This window comes from Rhipicephalus microplus, unplaced genomic scaffold (assembly GCF_043290135.1).
Source record: "Rhipicephalus microplus isolate Deutch F79 unplaced genomic scaffold, USDA_Rmic scaffold_273, whole genome shotgun sequence".
In the NCBI taxonomy this organism is placed as follows: Eukaryota; Metazoa; Arthropoda; class Arachnida; order Ixodida; family Ixodidae; genus Rhipicephalus; species Rhipicephalus microplus.
The window spans coordinates 7,557-12,500 of NW_027464844.1; the positions used below are offsets into that span (position 1 = coordinate 7,557).

General features: G+C 58.1%; 2 non-coding genes across 2 annotated transcripts; both read left to right on the forward strand.

Annotated features, from left to right (window-relative positions):
- Positions 1 to 245: 245 nt before the first annotated feature.
- On the forward strand, positions 246 to 2,060 carry LOC142793062 (small subunit ribosomal RNA). Its single transcript, XR_012891413.1, has one exon. It is a non-coding gene; the product is annotated as a small subunit ribosomal RNA (ribosomal RNA).
- Positions 2,061 to 3,779: 1,719 nt separating this feature from the next.
- On the forward strand, positions 3,780 to 3,932 carry LOC142793056 (5.8S ribosomal RNA). The gene has a single exon (XR_012891408.1). It is a non-coding gene; the product is annotated as a 5.8S ribosomal RNA (ribosomal RNA).
- Positions 3,933 to 4,944: the final 1,012 nt, after the last annotated feature.

The window sequence follows — 4,944 nt, forward strand, 5'->3', positions numbered from 1 at the left end:
AGTGCAGCGGGCTTGGGCAACCCGCACGGCGCGACCGAGTCGATGCAACGAAAAAGAGCGAGCATGAACGTGCTTCTTGCCGCACGGCTCCCACTCGTCTTTCGGGAAGGTTGTGCCGTAGCGAGCTCGAACGCCGTCATCTCGGAGTGCAAAATAAGCGTGTTGGGGCGCCTGAAGGTGGCCTCCGCCGCACACAGACTGCGTCCGGCCCGCCGAAGGCGAGGACGGACGCGCAGTCGAACGATTACCTGGTTGATCCTGCCAGTAATCATATGCTTGTCTCAAAGATTAAGCCATGCATGTCTAAGTACATGCCGAAATAAGGCGAAACCGCGAATGGCTCATTAAATCAGTTATGGTTCCTTAGATCGTTTCTTCCTACTTGGATAACTGTGGCAATTCTAGAGCTAATACATGCAGTGAGCCTGGAGCCCTTTGGGTAACGGGTGCTTTTATTAGACCAAGATCGATCGGGTTTCGGCCCGTATTGTGTGGTGACTCTGGATAACTTTGTGCTGATCGCATGGCCACGAGCCGGCGACGTTTCTTTCAAGTGTCTGCCTTATCAACTTTCGATGGTAGGTTACTTGCTTACCATGGTTGTTACGGGTAACGGAGAATCAGGGTTCGATTCCGGAGAGGGAGCCTGAGAAACGGCTACCACATCCAAGGAAGGCAGCAGGCGCGCAAATTACCCACTCCCGGCACGGGGAGGTAGTGACGAAAAATAACAATACGGGACTCTTTTGAGGCCCCGTAATTGAAATGAGTACACTCTAAATCCTTTAACGAGGATCAATTGGAGGGCAAGTCTGGTGCCAGCAGCCGCGGTAATTCCAGCTCCAATAGCGTATACTAAAGCTGCTGCGGTTAAAAAGCTCGTAGTTGGATCTCAGTTCCAGACGAGTAGTGCATCTACCCGATGCGACGGCTCGGACTGAACATCATGCCGGTTCTTTCTTGGTGCACTTCATTGTGTGCCTCGAGATGGCCGGTGCTTTTACTTTGAAAAAATTAGAGTGCTCAACGCAGGCGAGTCGCCTGAATAAACTTGCATGGAATAATAGAACAAGACCTCGTTTCTGTTCTGTTGGTTTTTGGAATACGAGGTAATGATTAAGAGGGACGGACGGGGGCATTCGTATTGCGGCGCTAGAGGTGAAATTCTTGGACCGTCGCAAGACGAACTACTGCGAAAGCATTTGCCAAGAATGTTTTCATTGATCAAGAACGAAAGTCAGAGGTTCGAAGGCGATCAGATACCGCCCTAGTTCTGACCATAAACGATGCCAACCAGCGATCCGCCTGAGTTACTCAAATGACTCGGCGGGCAGCTTCCGGGAAACCAAAGTATTTGGGTTCCGGGGGAAGTATGGTTGCAAAGCTGAAACTTAAAGGAATTGACGGAAGGGCACCACCAGGAGTGGAGCCTGCGGCTTAATTTGACTCAACACGGGAAAACTTACCCGGCCCGGACACTGGGAGGATTGACAGATTGAGAGCTCTTTCTTGATTCGGTGGATGGTGGTGCATGGCCGTTCTTAGTTGGTGGAGCGATTTGTCTGGTTAATTCCGATAACGAACGAGACTCTAGCCTATTAAATAGGTGCGGGGTTCCCAGCACCTTACAACCTTCTTAGAGGGACAAGCGGCTCCTAGCCGCACGAAACAGAGCAATAACAGGTCTGTGATGCCCTTAGATGTCCGGGGCCGCACGCGCGCTACACTGAAGGAAGCAGCGTGTCTTTATCCCTGTCTGAAAAGACTGGGTAACCCGTGGAACTTCTTTCGTGATTGGGATAGGGGCTTGCAATTGTTCCCCTTGAACGAGGAATTCCCAGTAAGCGCGAGTCATAAGCTCGCGTTGATTACGTCCCTGCCCTTTGTACACACCGCCCGTCGCTACTACCGATTGAATGATTTAGTGAGGTCTTCGGACCGATGTCCGGCGCGGCCTTTCGGTTGCGCCGGTCTGTTGGAAAGATGACCAAACTTGATCATTTAGAGGAAGTAAAAGTCGTAACAAGGTTTCCGTAGGTGAACCTGCGGAAGGATCATTAACGGATTGTGAAGGGTGAGCGCCTCAGCTGCGTCTGCGCCCGACACTTTCTGCCGCTGACCCCGTTTGGACGCGGGGTCGGCTTTTCCCCACGGGGCTGCCTGAATGTGGAGCGGCACCCCGTGACAAATTGTTGCGCCCAGCGGACGCCAACACCGCGACCTTGGACGGTCGGCCAGGTGGCGGACGCGGGTACAAACGGCGCAACGCACTCATAGGTCGGCTTTCGACCCGCCACTGCACCGTGGCTCGAAGCGCTCGAAATGCGCGACCCGACCGCTGCGGGACCGCCTAGTACTGTAAACAGGAGCGGCGGAGCGCGAACGGCGAGTCGTGGTTACGTCGGTAGAAGGCGAGGCTGCGCGTTCCCGAAACGCCAGCCGAGTGCCCTCCCGACCGTTCGAGCGTGCAAGAACGAGACCCGACAATCGCGCGGCGACTGCCAAGTACGAGAGGAACGGCACAAGCGTCGGCGGTCGGTCAAGGAACTGGCGATGTGACGGGTCCGCTGTGCACCAGTGCATACCGTCCCGCCGTCCGCGGCAAGCGCCTCCGCGTCCTCGGGTGACGGAGGCTGCCGGTCGGTTCTTGCAGGCGAGGGATCTCGCTGGCACCGGTTCGCGTTGACGCGCGGCCGGTCATGGCACGGCGATGCGACGGCCGAGGTGCGCAGTACTCGATGGAGGAACCGCACGCTCCGATGACCGTCCCGCCCTCCGCGGCGTATGCGTACCGACCGTAATGGTTGCAGCAGCGCCGGCCGGCTTTTGAATTCGCCACACGAAACACGGTGCGAGATCGCGGTTAGGGGAGCGTCGACGTTGCCAGGCGTTTTGCTTGCTGCCGAGGGAAAGGCGGCACGGCCACGTCGCGCTCGTCGCGATTAGCGGGTCTGCGCGCTTTGGGAAGGTGCCGCAACGACTTGCCGAAAGAGGAAGCACGGAAGAACGAGGGACTTGGACGTCCCGACAATTGAACGCACTTGCGGCCAGGCCCTTGCTGGCTTCGTTCTTCCGCCTCGAGTAGGCTCGTACGCGGCTCCGGCGCCGAAAGTGGTCCTTGGCACCGACTTCGGTGGACGTGGGAAGTGCCGCGCAAGTACGGCGCGCCTGGCTCCACCTGTTGGCTAAAGTAGGCAGCCGGATCGGCATTTTGGTGTGCGGTGGCAAACCGTGGATGCGAAAAAAGCTTGTGCGATTTCGTGGAACAAAAAGCGGGGGTCCCCCTTTTTATGCGGAGGAGACCGACCCGCCTGCCGTGGTGAACCGCGACGCCACGGTAAAAACGGGAGAGGCTTGTCGATGGGACCGTGCATCCCGCGCTCCACGGAGGCCGGGAGGCGGCCGCCCGAGGAAATGTGTAGCCGTCGAGGCCCGCATCTGCGTGCACTCTTATCCAAATGGGTGTACCGCAGGCATTTTCTGGTTAGGCGGGCCAATGAGAGCGAGCACACAACGATACCTACGGGTCCGGCTTGGAGAACCGGCTTCGACGCCTCCCGAGTATTTATAGAGGGGTGGACCACGAAAGCACTCGCAAGTAGCGAAAGCGAAACGCCGTCCGAAACACACCGTTTGCTCGATTTGCGGCAGCCGAAAAAGGCGCGGCAGAGTTTTGGAGTCCAAGCGTGCGCTGAAAAGCGCCCTTCTTGGCCACTGTTTGGCCGAGTGCCAGAAACGTTTGGTTTTGACTGTACGGAATTGAACAAACACTTTTTCACGACTCTAAGCGGTGGATCACTCGGTTCTCGGGTCGATGAAGAACGCAGCCAGCTGCGAGACTTGGTGTGAATTGCAGGACACACTGAGCACTGATTCTTTGAACGCACATTGCGGCCTTGGGTCTTCCCTTGGCTTCGTCTGTCTGAGGGTCGGATCACATATCAAGAGAGCCTTCGGCGCACAAGGGAACGTGAGCCGTCGACTCGTTTTGACCGCGTCGGCAACACGGACAGCACGCTGAACACCTCACAGCGAGCGCCAACAGCGGCCACTCAAGGGCGAGACGGTGGCGACCGTCGTGCCAGAGCCCAACCGAAACGGGGGCGACCGACTGCATTGAGGATGTGGCACCTCGTTGAGACCGCCGCAGGACTTCGAGTCGGAAGGAAGCCTGCAGGGAAAGTGCGGTCGAGGTTGCGTACTCCTCTCTGCGACCGGGCGCGCAAGAGCTGCGAGAGCCACGGACGCGCAACTTTAACGCACGGTAAACACGAGGAGCGAAAGCCGGCCAGCAAAGCTTCTCCAGCCGTGCGCAAAGTGCGCGAGATCGCAGCCTTGCGTTGCGCTTGTTGCCCTCGAAGTAAGCAGGGTGTCCCGTAGACCGGGCGCTCGAACACGCTGCGGGGCCGTGCCTCCTCCAGGCTTTGCCGCGCGAACAGGGAACGTTCGCGCGCAAAGCGCAGGGAGGTGAGGAGGCTGCGCCCGACGTTTGCGGTTCGCTGCGTACGCGGTTGATGCGGAGAGCACGGCGCGACGACTTGCCGCGAAGCGGAAAAAGTCTCCCGCACGAGTTGGCGAAACGTTGGCGAAGCTTAAGGCGTTCTCGTCGTAGTCCGCCGTCGGTCTAAGTGCTTCGCAGTTCCCGTCCCGTTCAAAAAACTGGGCCACTCCAGTTGGGGCGGGGGCGACGCTACACGAGACGATGCCTCTCGCCAGGCTGCGTGGCTGCCCTTGCGGCGGCGGCGACTGGCCTCGGCGGTGTTTGGGCTTTCGACACGGTCGTTTATCACGCAACTGCTCGGACGACGCACGCGCGCAGCGGAATGCCGCTTGCCAGCCTTGTGAAGATGTGACCCTGTACAGGGTTGCGGGCGCACTTGGTAGGGCGTCGTACTCGGTTCGCGATGGGTTTACGAACGTGTCCCGTCACTTCCACGTCACACC